Source organism: Mustela lutreola, chromosome 10, assembly GCF_030435805.1.
Source record: "Mustela lutreola isolate mMusLut2 chromosome 10, mMusLut2.pri, whole genome shotgun sequence".
In the NCBI taxonomy this organism is placed as follows: domain Eukaryota; kingdom Metazoa; phylum Chordata; class Mammalia; order Carnivora; family Mustelidae; genus Mustela; species Mustela lutreola.
Genome location: NC_081299.1, coordinates 77,370,753 through 77,395,962, shown reverse-complemented (window position 1 = coordinate 77,395,962; position 25,210 = coordinate 77,370,753). Strand labels below are relative to the sequence as shown.

At 42.8% G+C, this 25,210-nt stretch overlaps 1 pseudogene; it reads right to left on the bottom strand.

The window, feature by feature from the left end:
- Positions 1-18,058, bottom strand: part of LOC131810533 (peptidyl-prolyl cis-trans isomerase G-like) — a 42,463-nt pseudogene extending 24,405 nt beyond the window's left edge.
- Positions 18,059-25,210: the final 7,152 nt, after the last annotated feature.

The following is a 25,210-nucleotide window of genomic DNA, read 5'->3' as shown; positions in this document are numbered from 1 at the left end:
AGAGACCCTGGGGTGGTAGGGAGCCACGGAATTTTCAGGAACAAGGATAATTAATTTTCAAGTTAATTGTTTAGTGTGCTGTGTTGTTGCACAATCCCTATTTTAGGATGAGTCTGCCGTATACACTACTCTGTATTATCAGGTTTTAGGATGTGGTCTCCACAGGATTAGGGAGGAGAGAAGCTCAAGTTGGATTCTGACATATGTCAGACAGAGTCAGTGAGAGATGTAACTCAGACAATGCAGGCCCCAGGATTTACTCAGATCCTTTGGGGAGGTCCCTAGACTTCCCATAGCATTTGCCCCCACAAGACTTTAGGTGTTTTCATTTGAATAGTAAAGAAGACCTAGCAAGGGGGCATCCAGGTAACAGGCTTCTGGGTAACCTGGGGTTATGGGAAGATTCTGAAATCAACACATCTGACTAGTTTCTTTTCTGGTTCATGTTTTTGTTTTCTTTCAGTAAATACCCCTAGTAGTGGAATTAGTAGAGCATAAGGTAGTTCTATTTTTAATTTTTTGAGAACCTCCATACTGTTTTCCATAGTGGCTGCACCAACTTACATTCCCACCAACGGTGCATGAGGGTTTCTTTTTCTCCATATCCATGCCAACATTTGCTATTTCTTGTCTTTTTGTTAATAACCATGTTCACAGGTGTAAGGTGACAAGTCATTGTGGTTTTGATTTCCATTCCCTTATGGTTAGTGATTTTGAACATCTTTTCATGTGACTAAGGGCCATCTGTAAGTCTTCTTCAGAAAAATGTCTTATTCAAATCCTCTGCCCATTTTAACATCACATTTTTTGTGGGTTTTTTGGTGTTGAGTTGTGTGAATTTTTTATATATTTTATATAAATTAACCCCTTATTAGATATATTACTTGTAAATATTTTCCTCCATTCATTAAGTTGTCTTTTTGTTGATTGTTTCCTTCACTGTGCAAAAGCTTTTTAGTTTGATGTAGTCCCTATCATTTATTTTTGCTTTTATTGCATTTGCCTGAGGAGACAGATCCAAAAAAGTACTGCTGAGACTGACATCAAAGAGACTACTGTTTTGGGTTTTTTTTTTTTTTTAAGAGTTTTATGGTTTTAGATCTTATATTCAGGTGTTTGATCCATTTTGAGTTTATTTTTGTAAGAAACAGGTCTAAGTTTCATTCTGTTACATCTAGCTGTCTAGTTTTTCCAGCACCATTTATTGAGGAAACTGTCTTTCCCCCTATTATATTTTCGTGCCTCCTTTGTTGTAGAATAATTGACCATATAAACATGGCTTTCTTTCTGGGCTCTCTATTCCATTCCATTGATCTGTGGGTCCATTTTTGTGCCAGTATCACATTATTTTGATGACTGCAGCTTTGTAATATATCTTGAAAACTGGGATTGTGATACCTCTGGCTTTGTTCTTTGTCCTCAGGATTGCTTTGGCTATTTGAGGTCTTTTGAGGTTCCCTACAATTTTTAGGATTATTTATTCTGGTTCTGTGACGATGCTATAGGTATTTTGCTAGGGTTTGCATTGAGTGTGTAGATCACTTTGGATGGTATGGACATTTTGACAATATTATTTCTTCTAATTCTTTAGCATAATATATTTTTCCATTTATTTGCGCCATCTTCAATTTCTCTCATTGGTGTCAGAGTTTTCAGAACTTAAATCTTCCACTTCCTAGGTTAGATTTTTTCCTAGATATCTCTGTTTTTTTTTTTTTTAATGCAATTGGATTGCATGTAATGGGATTGTTTTCTCAATTTCTCTTTCTGCTAGTTTGTTATTAGTGTATAGAATCACAACCAGTTTCTGTATATTAATTTTGTGTCCTGCCACTTTTCTGAATTCGCTTATTAATTCTAATAATTTTTTGGTGGAGTCTTTTGGGAGTCTTTAGAGTTTTCTCAAGTCATCTGCAAATAGTGACAGTTTTACTCGTTCCTAACAATTTAAATCCCTTTTATTTCTTTTTCTTCTCTGGTTGCTGTACCTAGGAGAGAAAAAAAATTCTTTTGTGGCTGGGTAATCTTTCTAAAGATGCGGTCTATTTAGTTACTATTTGTAGCTCTGCCAACAGTACTCCTGTGAGGCATTCCAGGGCAGAATGAAACTAATCACCATTATATGTTCATTAGCAGCTACTACAGAGCAAGTGATTGCTGGGTTCTGGTTTTCAAATTTTCTTCCAGCACAAGTACTCAGAATATGGTCACCCTGACCAGCAGGTGGCTGGGCCTGTACCCTGCTTCTGCTGGGCTCTTCAGAATGTATTTTTTTAACCATCAGGGAAGAATATCTCCCCTGATGCATTGTTCATGAACTGCTTCTGTGTGTTTTCTCACATTGAACATGTTTCCATCTTAATTATGATGACAGCCTGAAGTTTGAAGTACACCGAAAGACCTCTGTCTGCCTCTGCGTCTGTGTGCCTATGTACTCTGTGTACAAATGTATGTGTGTTCTCCCAGGGGGAAAAAAAAAACAAAACCAAACATCCTTTTGCTGTTTAAACTATCTTGTCATGCTGTTCCTTTAAGAAAATAACCTACAGTTGTAAGATGGAAGTAGGTTATATTTAGGGCTTTGGGTTTTTTAAAAGATTTATTTATTTATTTGACAGACAGAGATCACAAGTAGGCAGAGAGAGAGAGGAGGAAGCAGGCTCCCTGCTGAGCAGAGAGCTTGATGTGGGGCTCTATCCCAGGACCCTGAGACCATGACCTGAGCTGAAAGCAGAGGCTTAACCTACTGAGCCACCCAGGTGCCCCTATATTTAGGGGTTTTAAAATATATGAAATGATAAATGGATATAAAGCTAACAGAATAGGGGCATCTGAGTGGCTCAGTCCAACTCTTGGTTTCAGGTCAGTTGGTGGTCTCAGGGTAGTGAGATTGAGCCCTGTGTCAGGCTCTATGTTCCATGTGGAGTCTGCTTAGGACTCTCTCTGTCTCTCCCTTTGTCCCTCCCCACTACACACGCTCTCTATCTCTAAAATAAATAAATAAATCTTAAAAAAATAAAGCTAACAGAAGAGACAAAACCAAATTTAAATTGTTTAATTAATTAATTAAATTAATTAAATTGTTTTAATTATTGAGTGTCTACTAGCTATTACAGGAATTCTACATACAAAAACTTGTTTAATCTCTATAATAGCCCTGGTTAGGTAGGCATTATTTATTTACTCATTTTTATTTTTCAATTTTTTTTTTTAAATTTAAGTAGGCTCCATGTTCAATATGGGTCTTGAACTCATGGCCCTGAGGTTAAGAGAGCATTTTCTACCAACTAAGCCAGCCAGGTGCCTCCTAGGCAGGCATTATTAATCCTATTGTATGTGTGAGGCAGAATAACTTGCCAAAGAATATGCAGTTAACAAGAGACAAAGAGGTTTGAATCCAATTTTGTCTTACTTTAAAGTCCATGTTTATTCCCCTACATCATGTTGACTTTCAAAGAGATCATATGGTATATCTCTAAGGTGAAAATGTCCTTTGCCTTGCAAATAATCAATGTGAGTTTGTGAAATACTACTGGTGTGAGGCAGCGTGAGCACTTCATATGTTCAAATCAGATAGAAGTTAATTCTCTGGAGTTACAGTTGAGGAACGGTCCGTAGGTGGCATGTCTCTCACAATGTCACACTTGCTTCTCAGGAGGCAGAAGATGAAACTGTTGGTGCTGTTTGTCTGAAGGAGGCGGAGAAGAACGAGGCATATCTACACAGGGAAATAGCAGGTGCAGGGTGCGGGGTTGCTCTGTGTCTTGGGCGCTGCTCAGAGGGCAGCACTGGTTGAACTGTATACTGGCTGGAACAGACACACATGCTTCTCTTCACGCTTTACCTGCCCCTGCCTTCACTGATGCAAATCAGGAGCAGTCAACAAAGACTTCCAAGGGAAACCCTGCCCAGTGTCTGGGATTAGAATTATAAGTCACAGCAAGTTGTTCCTGTCTTCTCTTTAACAGTTTAAAAGAGCTACTGCTACATCTGGCCAAAGTAACTTTGGTTTTACCAGAAGGAACATTTTCTTTTTTGCACAATCTACTAAATTTAAAAGAGCCTTGAAATCTATATATGGAGATATAGTGCCATACACACACACACACACACACATATACACATACACATATATGTAATATATGTAACATATTATTAGTAATTATTGCTAATAACTCAAAATTATTAACTACTATCTATAATATATAGAATTATATATTATACATAGGTATAGTATATATGTGTTATGTATAGGTATATATATGTATTATATATAGGCATAATATATAATATAATATACATTATAAATATTATGTATCTATATAACTATATATAGATACAGAGAGAGGAATATATAGAAATAGGTACAGATGTATAGATATAACAATATCTGTATATTCTTACTCCTTTATTGTTCCAATAATATAATGTGGAAATATTTCTCACAATACCGTATCTATAGAACTGTATCTACATATCTATATCTATCTATATAGATATACATATCTGCCTCTTATATATAGATATATAAATATCTATATAGATAGATAGATAGATATTCCTCTCTCAGGAGACACTAACTTCCTCTCCTGCTGGGTCTTGCTGACACTTTGCCTTCATGCATTAGTTGTATAAGGAAACCACCTAGACCATTGTTCTTGACCCTGGACAAGACCGTGGGGGAACCAGGGCTGTTTGGATATTCCAGGTACCCTGCCAAGGCCACTGGTACTAAACAACTTTGGGCAGTAGCCCAAGTCTTATCATTATCCACACAGTAAGCCAAAAGCAAGGAGGTAACTCAGAAGCAGGGAAAACATGCCAAGATCCTGCTCTTGGGCATCTTTCCCTGAAAGAGCCACCAGAGCAATTAAAAATCAAACAAAAGAGAGACCATGCACAAACACACACCCCTACCTCAAGGTTCTGGAAAAGAGACCCCAAGGGAAAAATAAAATTTAGGAGGTTTGTTGAACCCACCATAGAGCTGATCCAGAATTTAAATTGATTCCATAATTTATTGCATTTTAATTAGCAATCACAAGAGACCAAGTATTGTTTACTCTCTTGTTAGGAGCTCTAGCTGGAAACAAATACCAGAGAGTCTTAATAAGGATGAGTTATATTTACTGTTTTCCATTTTACAGTCTTGTTATAATCATCACAAGAAGAGATTCATTTAGTGTTCATCTGTTCTTGGTATGACATTTGTTGACCACTAGGGTGACATAAAATCAGAACATACCCCATAAGCCGAGAAAGAGCCTCCCTACCCCCACCCCACCCTATTCTTACTCCTTCATTGTTTTCAATAATATAATTTAATGTGGAAATACTTCTGGCTTAGGTTAGACGACATGAGTTCCCATGTGCCCTCGTCACCCAAAATGCATCTAAATGACTGCTGTTGGTTATTTATTTAGAGCAGAATAATGCTCCAAACAGCAGACAGCTGCATTTATATGTGCTACTCCAACACAGAAACATTAGCCACATCAGACAGAAACCGTCTGTCTGCTCAGCGTACACCCGTTGGCTTAACAGACTACCCATCTGATGGGCTATCAGACTTTTGTTTGTTTATTTCATTCTATTCATTTTTATTGACTAATAGGATATTTGCTCTTTTTAATGACACTTCCTCAGGGCCAGAGTTTTGGGGTTTTCCAAACAGCTCTTGCTATTCGTACTCAAGCAGGAAGAACCCTCAACCTCTCTACTTGTGCGATGGGACTCTGCAAAAACGCATTTCTTTGGGAGCACTCTTGGTCCCCATTCCTCCCTAGCAACATTCTAAAGTACTTTTTAAATACCACTGTGGATTGTTGCTGTGATTCCCATCAGTCATCCCATCTCTGCTTCTTGGATTGGGCGCCCAGCATGTAATCGAGCTCATTAGCTCAACTCTAAAGGATGTCCCATTAAGTGAAGGAAGAGGACATGATTCCAGGAGGCCATCCTCAAAAAGGGTGTTTTGTGTAATCTGAATGCACATACCCTTTTGAGGCTTTTCTTTCAAAATGGACTTTTTTCTTCAAAAGTAGGTAAAGTAGACGCCATTGTTTATTTCTTCTTCTTTTTTTAACCCAGCCACAGAGACCCCAATCTAATGCTTGGGCTTTAATTAAAACTTGCTCCCTGTTAAAAAGCTCCTATTGTTCTTTCCATTTAAATAGGATTCTTCTTAGATCTTTAACAAGACCACAGAGGAGTAATAAATCTAAGTAATTGTCCTTATTAAGAAGAGATTATTCTCACAAGACTATAACAGTCACCAAAGTAACTAAAGCCATTTCCAGGTAGCACTTAGAGTGTCTTCCTCCTACCCAAATACAGAAATGCCTCGTTAGTCACTTTCTTTGCAGCTAAAATTAAATTAGATGGCATTCTGTTTATTTTTCATATCTTTTGCTAACAGAAGGGGATTTTCCCTTTGATGATATTAATCAGGGAACCTCAAGTCCAATTGCACTGAGTTCATGAGATGCAAATGATCTCTTCTTCCTTCCTTCTCTCCTTCCTTCCATCCTTTTGTCATTCCCCAACTGATGCCTGAGTTCTTGCTACACCAGACACTCTGCCAAGCATTCATGGCTCGAAGAAAAAAAACAGTCTGCTGGATGGTATATTACCTATTCATCTAATGTTTACTAAACATCTTCCATGTGCAAGACATTGTAGTAGGGGCTGAGTTTTCAGAGGAAAAAGAGCCAGACACAATCCCTACCTTCTTGGAAGTTGAGATGTGGCAAAAATGTAGACATCAACCCAATAATTCCATAATTGATTAATTGTAACTATGACATAAAGTTATGAAAGAAAGGACAGGGTGCCATGTGAGTATATTCCAGAGAGTTAGAAGCAGTCCTATCAGAATTATCCTCTTAGTTTTTCTATGACAAATGATCAGAGCTTCGCTTTCCTATCATACATAACTCCCAGGGAAGCTTTCTCATTCCCCAAGTTCTATGTAGGCAGTGGCTCCTGATGTTTTCAGTTTTTATTTAAAATCCATGTTCTAGGGACACCTGGGTGCCTCAGTCAGTTAAGCACCCAACTCTTGATTTTTGGCTCTGGTCATGATCTCAGGGTCATGAGATCGAGGTCTGTGCTGGGCATGGAGCCTGCTTAAAATTCTCTTTCTCCCCCTCCATATGCTTCCCTCCATCTTTCTCTAAAAAAAAAAAAAAAAGAAAGAAAGAAAAGAAAAGAAAAGAAAATCTACGTTCTAAACTAGCCACCCTCAGTTAGAGAAAGCTAACTTATCATGTCTAGAATACAGTCGTCAAAGAAAAAAAATGGCAACAGACTCAAGTACCTATCAAAGCTTTATTTCATAGAAGTGTGTTCACCTAAGCATGCCTATATACAGGGGAGCTTGCCAACAAACAGATGCCCTAAGGAGGAAGGGAAGGGGGCTTTCTACCAAAAAAGACAAAGTATTGGTTGCCAGCCTACTGGCCCCAGTTTTTGTTTTCAGATCTTGAGGACACAGCTTACATCAGTTCAGCTCTTACGCTTCCTGTTGAGTATACTGTGACTTCTAGTCTGTGAATCACAAATAAGAACAAGGAGTTCTCCAAAATTGTCTCCAAAATTTCTCCAAAATTGTCAGCATCATTGAAATTGTGGATATTATTTGCAAAATTCCTTCTCAGCACACAAAAGAGAAGCACCCTAGAACTGCTCAGGAATGAGGACTGAAAGCTTGCAATCTGAAATGGAAAATTCTCATCATCTGACCAAATCAAGGGCTCTCTTTCAACCATCCAACAAATCAAAAAAGTTTTCTTGAGAAACAAAATCAGTAGTCCATCTGCCGGGAAGCCTTTGTGGATTGTGCCTATCACTACCTTTGTGGATTGTCCAACTCTGCTCTGGACTTCAGCCTTGCAGACTCAGAACTTTAACAACCACCAAGAACAAGTCCATTTTGGGGAGGTAGAGACTGATTAGCCAAGTAGGGAGAGTGAAGAATAAAGGCACTTTGCCGGGGCACTAATCAGCAATGCAAAGTGACATCACCAGCACCCAAATGTTCAAAAGCCTCCATGATTAATGTGTTTTTTTCCTGAAGGTAAACTCTTAAGTCATGATTGGAATTGCTTGGGAGGAGGAGGAGGACCATGGAATCATAGCAAAAGGGCTAAATGCTTTGAATACTAAATCAAATGAATATAAACTGATGCTTCCCTCTAGCCAATGGATCTAGGACTAATTAGGGCTTGAAGACTAGAACTCACCAGGCCTTAACCCTCTGTGTTCATCTTCACATCATACATGCCTTTGTAAAGGGGACACAGTCACTCAGTTTACTAAGTTAGACCCCCTTTAACCTGGGTGAATCTTTCCCAAACAGCAGTTGGCTTGTATCAGAAGGTAATTGAGAGAACAGCCTTACAAGAGCCTTTTTGAGAATTTAAACATAAGGCTGCTTCCTCTTTACTGAGGAATGGTGTTTCAGGGAGGAAACAAACACCTTATCTCATGTTTGAACATATCTGATATGTATAATAAAGTTAAGAATCAGTAATTAAGAATGTTCCAGAACCATGACCTCTCTAGGGTAAGATTCCTTTCTATGGCTCCCTACTACCTCTGAAAATATTGGTTTTGGAAGAAATGAGTGTAATATTGGCTGTCTAGAGGAAGTGAGAGAAAGGGCGTCCTAAAATAGTTAAATTAGGTAAAAAGGGGAAAATAGAAAGCACTGAAGACAAATGTACTTCATCACTTTAGGATCCATTCCCAATCCCTCTGCACTGGCATTCAAGGCACTTTGCTTCTGCCATCAGCATAAGCCCTTGATTCTCTCCTTTTTCTAGGCTTGTAGGGTTGACGGGCTGCTCTTCTAATGGAAGTAGTGTTCCTTTGTGTATGTTACACTTTGCCTGCGTTGCTAGTGGGGGCCCTCCTTCAACTGACTTCACTTCTCCCTGATGTTGATCTTTTTGTTTGGCTCTCAAAGAGCAGCCTTATTTCCTGGTTCTTGGGGAAGGAAGGTGAGGTTGCAGGGAGTACCATCTTGAAGCCCCAAGAATACAAATAAAAGCTCCATCATCATAGCATACTTCACACAACTGATATGAACAGGGTTTAGATTTTGTCAGGGACCAGAACACACGTGTGAAAACACACACACTGTAGTCTCTGCCTTGAGATCCTCTAATGGGAAAATCCTTTTGAATGAAGCTGTGATTACCTAAAGTAACAAAGAGGGATGTCTGCATTTTCTCTAAGCTTAATGGAATTTATTATTGTAACTTTGTCTAGCATGAGTTTGGACAACAGATGTTCAGTGACAAATATTTGTAGAGAATGATCAGAAAACTTCAGATTTCTCCTTCAGATATATCTCCGATCAGAAGGAGAAAAATGCCTTTAAGGCTTAAGACTGACTTACAATTCAGGACATGCCACATATTCTGGGCTTATTTATGGGTCCCCAGAATAACAGGGTTGATTTGTCTCTCTTACTAGTTCTCTTTACAGGATTCTTGTTGCATATGTCATTACATTTCTTGTATTATTAGATCCATTTCTTGACAAGCAAAGAGGTTGTCCCCCATGTTCTCCCTGTTCTAATGCATAGGGCTGTCCTCAGGGTAGGAGACTGGCAATTTAGAACACCTGTGTCAAAGGGTCTGTGGTTTAATGACTATGGTGACATAAGAAAAAAAGTCTGGTGGATGGGATAGAAAATCCTAGAAAGAGTGGAAAATGGCTATTTAGTTTTAAAATGGTCCCCAGTGGAAATGGCTCCCCTACTGTGTGTGACAGAGACTGTTGGTGTTCACTCAGACCCCAGGTGTATATTCACCACTCTGGGTCTTGTCCCTTTAATGCTCAGCAAGATCTTCCACAGTCCCTCACCTGGCCATCTCTGTGACTGGAGCAAAGGACTCTGGTATGTCAGAGCCGCACACAATGTCATCAGCTGGAACCCTGAACCCATGACTTCAAGTCACCCAACCAGTGACATTCACATTGGACTTGGTGTGAATGAAGAATCATTTGCATTATTTCAATGTTAAGCCATTAAGATTTTACAGTTGTCTGTTACCACACTTCACCTAGTCCAGCCCTATCAGAAGCACGCAAACCCAGGGAGAAACATGTTACCAGTTCTCCATGGATTTCATCCTTAGGTACTCTATCCTCTTTGATCTGGTATCTGAATGCAGGACACACCAACCACCCAGGATGTTTTTTTCCCTGTGGGAATCCAGCCAGCTCCCTATTTCGTTGCATACTTGTAAATGACTTTTTTTCACTTTATTCATCCATTCCTTAGGTTCAACTTTTCTGTTACCTGTAAAACGAGGTACAAATTACAGAGATCACAATGAGATTCAAGAACAGAGTATGAAATTCTTAATTGTGAAACAGAGCATAGACAATCAACAATTTCCCATTATTTTTACTACAGTTGTGTTTCTATCCCCCTCCCCACATCATAAAAACACGACAAAATGAGTACTCTTCAAATGGTACACTGCTCTTTTAGAGTACTCAGATGTTAAACTCTAAATGATTTTCTTATTAAATAAATATTCCAGTTAGAAAGGCCCATCAGATCCAAAATTGTGCTCAGACTTAGCCAGGGCCTATTCTGCTTTAAGGCTGAGTCTCAGTCCACGCCAGTGCCCTTGAGAAGTGATGAGATCAAAGCTGAATCCCAAGTGTAAGCCAGTGCCTAGTACATACTGAAATCTCCACAAACATTGATTGAACAGCGAGATCCTGAGGTACAAAGAGGAAACAGTGTCAAGGGTTAGAGGCTAGAACAGGAAGGAGCAGTCTGAGAACGGAGGGCTGACTGAGTCATGGCTCCCGGTCTTGGCAGAAAGACCTGCAAGATACACTGAGCTGCCTAGAAGTGCATTTTTTCTTTAATCCCAAGTTGAGGTTCACAGTAAAATTAGAAAGTACGGACAGTTCCAATGTAGCTCCTGCCCTCGCACACGCTAGCCTCCCCCATTACCAACATCCCCACCAGGGTGGTACACTCATTATAATTGATGAACCTACATTACACGTCATTGTCACTCAAAACCCATAGCTTGTATGATTGTTCACCCTTGGTGGTGGTGCACATTCTGTAGCTTTGGGCAAATGTATATATCCACCATTATAGTATCAAACAGAATAGTTTCACTGTCCTGAAAACCAGAGGTACATTTTTGCAATGGACACAAATAAACAGCTTTGTCCACAGCTTTCTCTTCTGAGACATTTTCCCAGCATGCAGCCAAAAGACTCCAAGAATTCTTCAGATATCCATTTGGGAAAAGAAAGGCCACCTAGGTTCCTGACAGATGTGAATAGAGCTATGGCTCCATTCCCAGCATTCTCTGGAGTTTAGCTTGAGAAAATAATAAGAATCCTATAGGATCAATGATTTCACTCATTTGGACTACAGTAAATCTCTCCTATATTACTGCTCAGCCTCTGAGAATATTATATTGGGTCTCATTTTATTAAAGAATATTGTGCATACCCAGAAGTCGCTATTTAATTTTTAGCTGCAAGATACAATTTTGAAAAACCATTATCTAGAAAGTGCAATAATCAAACAATGTAATCATGAATGCTAAACCTCCTTGGAATATTATTTTAAATGCTTGCCAGCTGGAAGCAAAAGTTGACAAGGAAGTGTGTGGCTTGGTTGACTTCCTAATTTGTCAAAGCATCTATGCTTTCCAGCAGGATATATTTGTTAAAATACATTTTTTTCCCCTCTGCATGATTGTTTTGAAACTATCAGAAATGCAAAATCCTTAAATAAGGGAGACAGATTTGCATTTTGTATTCATTCTGGCTTAAGATTTAGGATGAAATCACTTTAAGAGACACAATTGAACCTTTTCTCAGAGGAGCCAGACGTCCCACATACATCACCAATTGCCTCTGAGCTTTCTGTTTGCTCTGTGAGATCAGACTCATAAATTTTGTGACATATGGAAAATATCAGAAAGCCACAGCATGCATTTTAAAAGGGCCAGAAAACAGGACTCAGGCTATCATGAGACATTGCTGGTAACTCACCATTCTTCCTATCGCCCATCCGTGACTCTCTGCAGAAAAGACAGAGTGGGTATTTGGCCATGGACTAGGAAGCTTGGGGGTAGTCCAGTGGTTTGGGGGGAATGTGCCACCCTCCCTGCCCAAAGGGGATCCCGCAGGACCGTGAGTCAGTGCAGTGCCTGGAAAGGAAGAGCTATGGTTCTGAACTCCCACGAGTGACTCCTCCTGCCCATGATATCCTCTGTCTCTGTGAATTCCCCTGTCTGCTCCCACATGCCTCCCACCTACCCCTCTCTTCCTGCCTGTTTCTTTGTCTCCTAACTGACATGTCAGTCTTTACTACTGGCATTGAATTTACAGAGGCCAAGGCCTAGGCCTTATTTTCCTTATATGCCCTGAACTTAGAGGTCCTCAAACCAATGAATGTGTCCACCCGCTTGGGGAGCCCAGGGATAGAGCAGGGATTGACCTTAACTCCTGCCTTCTCTTATTCACACTAGTTTGATGGCCTTAGGCAAGATACTGAAACTTTCTACACCTCAGTTGCCTTGTCTATAAAATGGGAATGATGATGACGCCTAGGACGTTGTGACTATTGAAGGATACGTACACATTTACTTAAAATGTTATCTTGCTAACATAATAATGTTATCTAACATAATATTATCTTGCTAACATAATAAATCTTAGCTAACAAAATGAGCTCTCACAAATGTGAGCTGTCCTTATCACTCAGGATAATGTCATTTCAAATGGCCCAACTCCCTTGACCTTCTTGCAATAACCCAGGGTTCTCCTCCAAGTAAGCAAGTGAGCATGGTTGAATTCACTTGGAAGGCTGATTTGCTGGGACTCCCAGAGATTCTGCTAAGCAGAGATGGGAATTTTTTTTTTTTTTTTTTTTTTTCTGGAGTGGGCCTACCTTGGCTGTTTGAATGACAGAAAAGGAGGACTTAGTCAACATCTGCCTGATGAAAAGACCAAAAGCACAACCTTTGCACCAGGAGTCCTTGGATGACCCTGAAAAGGGTGACAGAGTCTGGACCTGGCCAACACTTCAGGGGCTCTAACATCCTTAAAAGTCCACAGGCCCAACAAGAACTCTGAAGGGGAGTGGGGAATGATGACCGTGAAAGCAACAAGTTTCACCCTGTGAGAAGCATGGTGAGAAGGCTTGGCCACCAGCAGAGGTTAGTTAGCGACCTCAGAGGTGGAAACTGTTAAACCTCAAATGCATCTACGCAAAAGAAAAAGGCCACATTTGGAGGAAAGGGAGGGTAGTGGGCAGGGAGTGGATAGAGGTAGAAAGCTGTCCTACATACGGACCTGCCTGGACCTCTAGACAGGCTACTGTGAACTGGAGAGACAACGTCTCTGGGTGTTATCCGGGGGCATTAGGAGCTGGAGTTGTTCTCTCTGGAGACTCCTCCCAAAACAGAGAGGCCCTCATCCATGAGGAAAGAGATTCTGTGATGTTGGCCCTGGGTCCACAGATGGGCGACTCAGGAGCAGGTCCCAGCTCAGTCTGCCTGTTCGGGGCCTTTGGATGGTCCCCTAGCCTGCTGAGAGCCACCCCCTCCTCCTGGGGAATAGAGTCATTATACCTCCTCCACAGAGCCGCTGTCAGTCTCTAGTGAAATAAAGCTTGTGATGTTCTGAGAGCTGCACCGTGATAGATTACCAGCAAGAATTTTCCCGGTAATAATCAGGTTTGGTCTTGAGAGGCCAGCAGTCATGGCAGCAATGGAGACAAAGTCCCACAAGCTCCGAGCCCCCTTTCTAAACGGTCCTTTCTCCCTCCTCCCTCCACAGCCTGGCTACGACTGGAAGTGTAGGGCAGTGGGTGAGGGTATGGGGGGCCAGACTGCCTGAATTTGAATGCTATCTCTGTTACTGAGTAGCTTTATGACCTTAGGCAAGACACTTAATGTTTCCATACCTCAGTTTCCTTGTCTGAAAATGCAGATAACAGTGGTGCTTGCCTCAAAGGGTATTGTAAACACTCAATGGCTTATTCCATGTATTATACTTAAAATTGAGAGCTAACAAAATTAGTGATGAAAGAATGTGAGTTGTCCTTACCAGTCATAGTAATAGCATTCCAAATAGCCCAACTCTGTTGACCTCCCTCACTCAAAACACTGGGACCTCTCTAGTCTGGCAGGCCAGCCAGGAAGCTGGGAAGAACAAACATTGGAAAGTTCTGCAGACATGAAAATATCTTTCCAAGAGAGAGAAGAGAGGGTGATTGTAGACCATAGGTAGCTTGTACAATCCACTCAGAACCCAAACTGGGGCTTTCCACTAATGATCCAAGCTGACCTCCCACAGGGGGAAGCTGGATCCTCCACCATCCTAGATCAGGGGACCAGATCTATTCTGTTCCTCCCATGCTCCTCCAGGAAGAATCATATACCTTAAGACTAGAAGGAACCTTGGAAAATCACTCACACCAATAGGATGGTGGGGGTTTCTGGGGAGAAAGATGGTTGACTAAGAAAGTTCGGTTTTTCCAGGGGAAAGCCACTATCCGGCTCCCAGGACCAAAGGCAGAGCAGAAAGTGGGCCTCCCATGCATCTGAAGGGAGGGTTGATATCAATCCCCGCAGTTCCATAAACGCTTGGTGAACACCTACCACAGCCCTCTGCCATCCAGAATCTCACAGAGCAGTAGAGGGAAGCACATGGCAAACAGATCATTGTAGCACGATGTAGTAAGAGCCACATTGTGGGTATCCATGGGGGGCCATGGGAGCTGAGGACAAGATCACCACACTAGCCTCGGGCGCATCTGCCCAAGATGCTTTGGAGGAGGTGATGATACTTAACCTAACTTTGGAAGAAGTAAGAGGAGTAAATTGAGGGAGATGGAAAGATCCCGCCCGAGTGAAGAGAATGAATAAGGTGCCAGAGACAGTGGAGGCAGATGAGGTTGGAGAGACTGGAGACCAGGGAGTACAGGGCTGTGTGCACCATGTGGAGCTTGAAGAATGGGAACCATCTGCAAAGTTTCAGCAGAGGAGCTGTGCAATCAGATGTGTTCTCTGGAGAAGCCATTCAGGGCCTGGATGGGTGGAAAGTGAATCGGGGTGGGCAGGCCTGGAGGACATTGTCCAGTTAGCTACCTGTAGGCTTAGTCCTATGCCTTTCCCTGGTTACTTGGTGAGACCGAGGGCACCAGAGTCACCTGACATTCCGCATGTGGCCAGCAAACATCCACTGACACCACTGCCTGGTCCCTGCCACCACGTTAACCATTCTTAACCATCCAGGTATCTCCCTCACCCAAGACAGCCTATGTATAAAGCGTAGGTGAAAGTAATGACTCAATGCTACCCCCTGGTCAGTGTTTGCTTGGAGAATGAGCAAGTGATTCAGCTCAGACCATTGAGACCCCAGGCAGCAATTTCAAGGGGGATTACCGTTCACAGAAGGTGAACTGTGAGCCATGAGGTCCAGAAACAGCTATGACCATTTTCTAACTTGAGGGATGGCAGCCCCAGAACAAAGCTGGCCAAGAACAGCAGAAAATACCAGAGAAACAGACCCAAGACCCTAATGATAGGGTGAAACCAGATCAAACCAGACCTAAGCTCATATACTTCTCCTCAGGACAAACCTCTGGACTTCTCAGTTACATGAGCCAGTAAATTCTTTTTGTTTCATAAACTTTTCTCCCCACCTCAATCTCAAAAACTCAGAGCCCAGTGTCAACAATCTAGGGCACCGCGGCCCACACTGAGCAGCTTTGTAAAGAAAAATCACTAGGAATTTTTCCTGACATCATTTTAGAAAACTTAAAGTTTGTTTCAGATTAAAACCATTTTGCCGAGCTCTCTGCTACATGGGACTTGCGGTTCAGATCCACTTCCTTTCTGGGTCCCTACGGAAAGCAGTGGTGCACTGCCACCTGCTGGTCACAGAACAGAACCTGCCCCAGAAAGCCTGAGAAGCTTTCATGCTGGAAAAAAGGTCTTAAAAGATCCGTGTGAGAAATATAAAGGGAAATTCATTCTCTCCTAGTGTATGTTTATGAACTGTTTGAGTTTTTAGTAGTATGTGTTTTTTATAATCAGAAAAAAATCGAGATATTTAAATTGGGAAATACAGTATTGCTTATCTTTGATGTTTGTTCATCATACCTAGCTGTTTCATTGATACCTGCCATTTCCTTGGAAAGGAGCAACTACAACAACCACATCACAACAAAAATCCTTCTCATTCTCCTTGCACATCCGGAAACACGCACGCATGTGAGCAAACAGGGACACGCACTCTGCCCCTATTACTTCTGCCTGAAGCACCAGCCACTTTTCTTCCACTTCCAGCCAGCCCATTGCTAGCCTGTTGGATCTTCTAGGCAAAAGGCCAACCCCAGTCCAATATCTCTCTATTCAGGAAATACGTATAAGCTTTCCAAGTATTCTCCTTAGCGTGGTACTTGAGGTTGATGCAAGGAGCAGTCACAGACCCCCTTTCACCAAACCTGGGAGAGAAAGAATTTGACAGCAGCAACTCACTCTAAGTACTCTTTTTGCAAATTCTCTTTGTCTTGTCCTAGTGGTTAAGGAATTTAAGAACTGTTTGCCCCATTCGTGATACCACTTAGAGATTTTTGCACAGTGGCTCCTTTGGAATTTATCATCTATTATATTCATGCCTCAGTCAAAACTTAGATAATAAGAATCCCATCATCAAATCCTGTTACAAAACCTTGTCCTCTGTTCGAGTCGGACCTAACCTGGACCAGGACACCAGCAGTAATGGCAGGCTTCCAGCAGGTGGCACCCCAATCAGGGCTCCACCTAGGGCTGCTCTTGGTGCCCATGCCCTCCACCATTATCTTCCCTGCAAACTCTCCCTCCCCTACAGTCCCCTCAGCCTGCCATCTTTTCCTATTTTGCCCCAGCCCCAACCCCTCCACCACTGGCTGGTGCTGATTTGACTGGGCATTTCTTCATGGACTTCCACAACCATGTTCTGCTCTACATTAGAACACTTTATATGACCATACCCATATCTTATACCAAGCTTGAATTTTCCGGGTCCCTTAGAACATGGCACCGTGGACTATGCTTAGCCTCATAGGAGTTTACCCTGTAGCCAAGCTAGTTTTCCAGCTGCTCCAGAAGCCTCTTCTTCTCTTGAACCGGTGTTGAGGCTACCCACTCCCCCACGTATCCCCAACACATGTGTATCTATAGCCTCAAGCCTGTAGTGTCCCATATGATCTGGCCTCACTCCAGTCACATCTCTTACTTCTTTCCCCAGCATTCCCCATCACCTGCACTGACATTCCTCCTTTCCTTAGACACGTGTTCAAATGTGGGAAACCAAGCTCACACCTGCCTCGGGACCTTTGCACTACTATTCCCTCTGCTTTCTGTACTCCCACTCATACCCACCCTTATCTTCCCATTCAGGTGTCAGTTCAGAGAAGCCTTCTTTGATTATTCTACCTAGGCTATCAAATGCCATCACACCTTATGCTCTTCCCCCTCTTCTCTTTATATACTTGTCACCCTCTGGAATTGTCTTATATACTTTTTATTTACTTGTGTATTATCTAATCAGATAACAAACACTACCTAGAATATAAGCTCCCCGAGGATGAGTACTTTGCCTCATCCTGTTCACTGCTGTATCCCCAACATCTAAAACAAGAACACTGCATTAGTGGGGACTCAATGTTTCTTAGTGAACTGTGTCCTAGGGCCATCCCGCTGGAGTGTCACATCTCCCGAACTTACAGTTGAGTTAACCCGCATGAGACAGGACCACAATCTCTGCATCCACTTATGTTTCTTAGTCTCCACCCCCTGCTTGGTGGAACCTCCAGTGGCCCTTAGAAGCCAACTTGCCCACGATTTTAAGTCTTTAACACTAGCCCACTTGGCTGCAGGGGTGCCTGATTTCTCCGCCAGTCCAGGTCCAGGTGGGGCATCTGCTGCTGAGGTCGCTGAGGTCCACAACCCCATGAAGTGCTCCCGAGTGCTGCCACAGCTGCCAGGCCCCTCAGATGTCCACCCATGTTGCGTGATATTGTCCTTCATTGTATCACAGCTCTGGGCATTGAGGGCTCAGGGACATGGACTGGCCCCTCTCCCTGGCCCTTAACCTTCTCCATGTGGCCAGAATGCCCTTCTATTTTGTCCATCTCTTATCCTTTAGGAATCAGCACTAATCATGGCCGTGATCTGAATGTTTGTGTCCCCCACACTCAAATTCATATGTTGAAATCCTAAGCCTCAAGGTGCTGGTATTAGCAGGTGGGGTCCTTGGGAGGTGGTTCAGGGGGTAGCCCTCTCAAATGGGATTAATCCTCTTGTAAAAGATTAGTGCTCTGTAGTATCTAGCACCCTCCAAATTCTACCCCATGGGGCCATCCAATCCCTTCCACCACGCCAGGACACACAAGAAGTCTGGGACCGAAAAAAAGGGCAAAAACCCAAAGGCTCTGGCCAGGGTGGGCCTGCGCTCCTGTGTGGCAGCTCCCAGGTTTTGCTGAGTAGCAGCTGCCCCTGTGGGCAGGGCCTGTGTTTTCCAGATAATGCTCTCCCTGGGTTCCTCCCCTTAGTCATCTGGGTTTGAGAACCCTGCCTGAAGAGTCAGAGAGACTGGGCCTGAGACCCACCTCTTCTACTTTCTAGTTCAGTCGACAAGTGGAGACTTACCTCCTCATTGGCAGGATGGGAAAGACAGCAGCATCTCCCCCAGGCTTCTGTGAAGGGCACTCTTAGACCAAGGATGTGATGGTGTGTCCCACAACGTTGAGGCCATTACGCAGACGTTAGCTTAACATCTCGGAGTCCTGCACCCGTCTTTTGTATTGGTACTGGGGAGGTCTGGATATGCCTGCCGTGTGGTGTCCCCAGGTTTTTGTAGACTGCACACTCACCTGGGAAGACACCAGCACCTGTAAAAGGTAGGGCGCTCTCTGATCAGCACCCACCAGTCACCTGAGGCCTTTCACAAAGTCCCTACCTGGGTGTGACACAGTGAAGAGCAAGTCTGAAGGGGACAGGCCTGCTGGCCTTCATCTGCCATCTGAGAGCCCTTCAGCACACCACACAGCGGCCCCACAGGTGGGTGACTCTGTCTGCCACACCAGAGCAGAAATTCACTGTGGATTTGCCACATCTGGAGCCAGCAGGAAGGACGGGGGTTTGGTATCAGAGTACCACTGATTTTCCTTCTTTTCCCTTTAGAGCTGGGGCTTGGTTTCTGTGGTGACTTTTCAAGCTGCGCAAGCTGGAGGAAACAAGGGCCCTTCCACTTTAAGTCCCTTTTACAAACTCCCTCTCATCATTCACCTCAAAACTCAGGTCAACTGTGTTTCATTAGAAGCATCTTGATAGTGAGGAAGAATTCAAGGCAGGCAATAAATATAAAGGTAAGTCAGGTGATTTGGTTTTGAAATAAAACAAGTTTATGTAGTAACTGGTTCCAGATTGCCTTACAGTCTTGCTTGGCAGGGAAAGATTTATTCCTGATAGCGAACCAGATGTCACACTTGCTCTTCTAAGACATTTGCTTTTATCTGCAGCCGTTCCTGAGGGAAGAGATACAAAGAAAAGACTAGACCCTGGTTGAAGCACAGAGTCGTGTGTTTGCGTCCTGACACCAAGAGGATCTGATCATCTGAGAGCTTCCAGTCTAGGTCTTAACAGCTTTCAAAAAATCAAACACGTTAAAACAAAACAATACAAAACAAAAGCACAAAGAGGCAGTTGCACGTTTTGCAATCATTTGTGTGAAGACGTAACATGTCTGTGGTACAAGAACTACCTACAATAGATGTATAGCTTGGCTCTCCTGGAAGAAAACAAGGCTTCCAGAAATTGGCTACTGGTTCTGTAGAAAACAAGAAACCATTTCACAACATTTCATTCTAACAATGAACCCAGAAACTTCTGTGAGACTCGTTTTATTTTTTTTGAGAGAGAGTGCGCACGCGCGTGGTGGGGGAGGGGTAGAGGGCGAGAGACTCTCAAGCAGGCTCCTTGTCCTGCTCTGCGGAACCTGACGCCCCGGCTGCCGTGTGCCGTGTCACAACCTCAACATCGTGACCTGAGCCGAAATCAAGTGTTGGAGGCTGGACTGACTGAGCCATCCGGGCAGGCGCCCTAGGAGGCTCACTTCCACCAGGAGCGGCAGCTTTCTCCACACCCGGGCGCTTAGCTACTCCTCGCTCCCTTCCTCGGCTCCAGGGCACATTTTCTGACTCAGCAAAGGTAAGTGCTCGGGCTCTTTGGCAGGTTGTACAGACCCATTGCAAACTGGTTTAAGTGAAACGGCGTAGCCGTCAGAACGTCAGCGGCACTAACCCACGGGCCTTCTCTCCAGACTCTTAGTCTTGGGGTCTCTAAACTCAAAATCCAGAGAGCCTACCCCAGCTTAGCTCCCAGGTCCATCTGCTCCAGTCAGCTCATGGGAGGGACTCCCAAGCTGGGGAGAATGTAATGGAGTGGGTCATGGGCTGGCCAGATACTCTGGGAGCAATCTCCTGCTTTACATGACGTGGCTTTCATTAGCGGCTCTGGTAGGGGTGGGGGAAGTTCTGTGGAGAGTGCCTCCCAGAGAGTAGTATTATATGCGGGGGGTTGGGAGATGGCCTGGTGAATTGAGGGGCTGTGGTTTGGAAGAAATTGCATTTGTTTTCTATCGAAGAAATTGTATTCGTTTTCTATCAACACCATATCAAATCACCACAAATAACACAAACGTGCTATCTTACAGTTCTGTGGGTAAGTCTGACAACTGGTCTCACTGGACTAAGATCAAGGTGCCGGCAGGGCCAAATTCCTTTCTGGAGGCCTTGGGGAAGATTCTACTTCTTTGCCTTTTCTGGCTTCTGAGACCAGTAGCGTCTCTTGATTTATAATATATTCCACCATTGTTGACAAGCCAGCAGTGTTGCCTCTCTCTGATCTCTTTTCAGTTACCAGAACTCTTTCTGTCTTTCTAAAGATTTATTTATTTAGTTTCGAGAGGAGAGTAAGCGAACATGGTGGGGAGGGGCAGAGGGAATAATGAGAGAATCTTTTTTTTTTTTTTTTTTAGATTTTTATTTATTTGACAGAGAGACCCAGTGAGAGAGGGAACACAGCAGGGGGAATGGGTGAGGGAGAAGCAGGATTCCCGTGGAGCAGGGAGCCCGATGCAGGGCTCGATCCCAGAACCCCGAGATCATGACCTGAGCCAAAGGCAGACACCCAACCACTGAGCCACCCAGGCGCCCTAGTAATGAGAGAATCTTAAGCTGGCTCCACACTCTGCTCAGAGCCGGACACAGGGCTTGATCTAATGACCCTGGGATCATGGCCTAAGCTGAAATCAAGAGTCAGACACTTAACTGACTGAGCCAACCAAGCACCCTTATCAAAACTCTTTCTCCCTGACCACAGAAGGAAAAATCTCTTCACGTTTAAGGGCTCATGTGATTAGGTTGAGCCCACCTGGATGATTCTGGAGACCCTCCTCATCTCAAAGTCCTTAACTTTTTTTTTTTTTTAATATTTTATCTATTTATTTGACAGACAGAGATCACAAGTAGGCAGAGAGGCAGGCAGAGAGAGAGGAGGAAGCAGTCTCCCCACTGAGCAGAGAGTCTGATGTGGGGCTCGATCCCAGGACCCCGGGATCATGACCTGAGCCAAAGGCAGAGGCTTTAACCCCCTGAGCCACCCAGGGGCCCCTCAAAGTCCTTAACTTTAATCATATCCACAAAGTCTTTTGTTATGGGTTGAATTGTGTCCAAATTCATATTCTGAAACTGTAAACCCCAGAATGTGAACTTACTTGGAAATAGGATTATCACAAATGTAATAAGTTCAATTAGATCCTTAGGGTGGGCCTTACATGGGCCAACATGAATGTTGTCTGTATCAAAAGGGGAAATTTGGACACAGACACCCACAGAAGGAGAGAGACAGGGAAGAGACAGTCACCTGGAAGCCAAAGTGAAAGGCCTGGAACAGATCATCTCCCTCATAGCTTTTAGAAAAAACCAACCTGTTGAAACCTTGATTTTACACTTCTAGCTTTCAGAACTATGAAAGAATGAGTTTCTATTCAAGCCAATTCGTGGTATTTTGTTATAGTGATCTTAGCAAACACATGTATCTCTTTTTCCATGTAAGGTATCATATTCACTGGTTCTGGGGATTAGGACATGGACATCTTAGGGAAGGCCATTATTCCACTTACCACGGGTTTAAACAGTGGGTCCTAGCCAAATATTTACTTCACTTTGTCTTGGGACCATGCTTAGTAGTTCCTGTACCATGAATGAAATAATGAATTGGACCATAGGCTTACTGCTTACAAACACCAGATACGCATGAGAGCAGGTTCTAAAACAATAAGTCTTTGCATGGGAACATTGTCCAGCCTCAGGCACACTGGTTTTTGTAGACCACAATGCAAGGTGCTGGTATTTATTGCCATTTTTGAAGGGGAGATACTGTGTTTGCAGAATCCACTGAACTGGACATTGTTAGCTTTTCTCTTAGACCAAATAAAAACATGGGGATGACATCAGCAAAATGGTGGAATTGGAGTTTTCTACTCTATTTTCCCCACAAAACAGTGAGTTTGACAATCACCCACAGATGAAAATGCATTTATGGCAGTCCAGGAGTCCAACAGAGAAGTTCCAGTAAACCACTGGAGCGAAGAACAATCAGGTTGGACACACTGGAGAGAGGATGAGAGAAATAGTTTCATTTTACCCATGTTACCCCTCCCCCAAGGCATAGCTACAGCTCAGTGCTAAATAGGGAGACCTTCTAGTTCTGTGGCTTCATTCACGGGGTGGGGGGGGGGGGGTACTGAGAATGTGTGAAGGAGCACCTGGCTTCCCAGCTGTGTGGAATGCTGCCAAAAGGGCCCACTTCTTTCACCCCATCCAGAATATTGGGGTATGCTACACAACTCAGGAGCAGAGAGGGGTTGGGAGAACAGCGGCCAGAGCTCCTAGGAGGCATCAGAAAGACATGGATCTTATTAACCACTTTGTGGAATGGATCAGGAAGCCTGCCCACAAACTGCTGGGGATGTTTCATTTGGGGATCCTCCCAGATGGACCATGGGTACGTGAACACTTCATTTCCCTCACCCACGTTCACCCCACCCTGTGACTGGCTCTCTGGGTGCTCCAAGAGCAGAGAGTATGAGCCTTTTTAGACTGTTACTGAGTACGGGCAGAAAGCTGGCCCTGATGCTGGAAGATTGGGAGAAAGGCCTCTAACTTGAGCATTTAGAATCACCTTAGGGAAAGCAAAAGAAGCATATAATCTTAAGAAATCCCCCTAAGAGCAAGAAATGGGGAACATGTGTATCCATAGAAAATGTCTGAGGAAAGCCTCAAACTCCTTAGCAGAAGGTATTTCTTCCCCAAAGCCATTCAATAAGGACTAGACGAAGGTAACTGCTTCCTCATATGTGAAGACAGCAATGCAAGACTTCAAGGGATATGAAAAATCAAGGAATGAAGAAAACAATGTCATTTCAATAATATCAAAACAGTAAAATAGGAATAAGTTTAACCAATGAGGTGAAAGAACTATATACTAAAAACTATGACATTTGATGAAAGAAATAGAGGAAGACACAAGCAAATGGAAAGATATCCAGTGCTCATGAATTGGAAGAACTAATATTGTTAAATGTCCATACTCCTCAAAGTGATCTACAGATTCAGTGCAATCTTTATCAAAATTCCATTGGCATTTTTCCACAGATAGAGAAAAAATAATGCTAAATTTCATATTCATATCCACAGAAGACCTTGAAGAGCCAAAGCAATCGTGAGAAAGAACAAAGCTGGAGGAATTACAATGTAGAGGTTCCTTAGAAATTACTACATGATCTACTGGATTAGATCATAGTAATTCAATCTGCTATGAACTACTATATGATCCAACAATCTCTCATCTAGGTATATATCTGAGGAAAATGAAATCAGTACCTCAAAGAGATATCCGTATTCCCATGTTCATTGCAGCATTATTCACTATAGCCAAGATATGGAAACAACCTAAGTGTCTTTCAACAGATGAGTTAAAAAGAAGATATAGTGTCTACATAGAATGGAGTATTATTCACTCCTGAGAAAGAATGAAATCCTGCTATTTGCAACAACATGGATAGAAAGAGAAGACTTTATGCTAAGTGAAATTAGCCAGATGAGAATAGACAAATACAATATGGTCTCACTTACATGTGGAATCTAAAAAAGAAGAAAAAAAAAGTTGAACTCCTACAGAGAATAGATTGATGGTTACCAGGAGCTACTGGTGGTTGGAGGAGACATGAAATGCTAGTCAAAAGGTAGAAGCCTTCAGTTATAAGATGAACAAGCTCTGGGGCTGTAAGTACAGCACAGTGACTATAGTTAATAACACTGCACTGTGTACTTGAAAGTTGCCGATAGACCTTAAATGTCACCACACATACAAAAAAGGTAACTATGTAAGAGATAATGTATTAATTAATTGGATTGTGGTAATCATTTCTATGAAGCCCATGTGTGTCAAATCATTGTTTTGTACACTTTAAATATATATACTTTCATTTGTCAATTATACCTCAATAAAGCTGAAAAAATGTCAAAATCTTAAATTGCAGAATCTCAGTAATTGGTTATAGAGGTTCAGTACTGTCTATCCTATTTTGTCTTTATAAAGTAAGGGTTGTTTTTAAAGATTTATTTATTCATTTAAGAGAGAGCAAGAGTATGAGTGGGAGGAGGACAGAAGGAGAGAATCTCAAGCAGATTCCGCAGCCAATATGGAGCCTGACGCAGGGCTTGATCCCATGACCCATGAAATCTCAACCTGAGCCAAAATCACAAACTGGGTGCTTAACCAACAGAGCCACAAAGGTGCCCCATGAAATAAGAACTTTTTAAAAGTATGTAAATTATAAGAAACAAAAATCGGGGGCGCCTGGGTGGCTCAGAGGGTTAAAGCCTCTGCCTTCGGCTCAGGTCATGATCCCAGGGTCCTGGGATCGAGCCCCGCATCGGGCTCCCTGCTCCGTGGGGAGCCCTGCTTCTCCCTCTCCCTCTGCCTGCCTCTCTGCCTGCTTGTGATCTCTGTCTGTCAAATAAATAAATAAAATCTTTAAAAAAAAAAAAAAAGAAAAGAAAAGAAACAAAAATCGTATGTACTCTGTCACC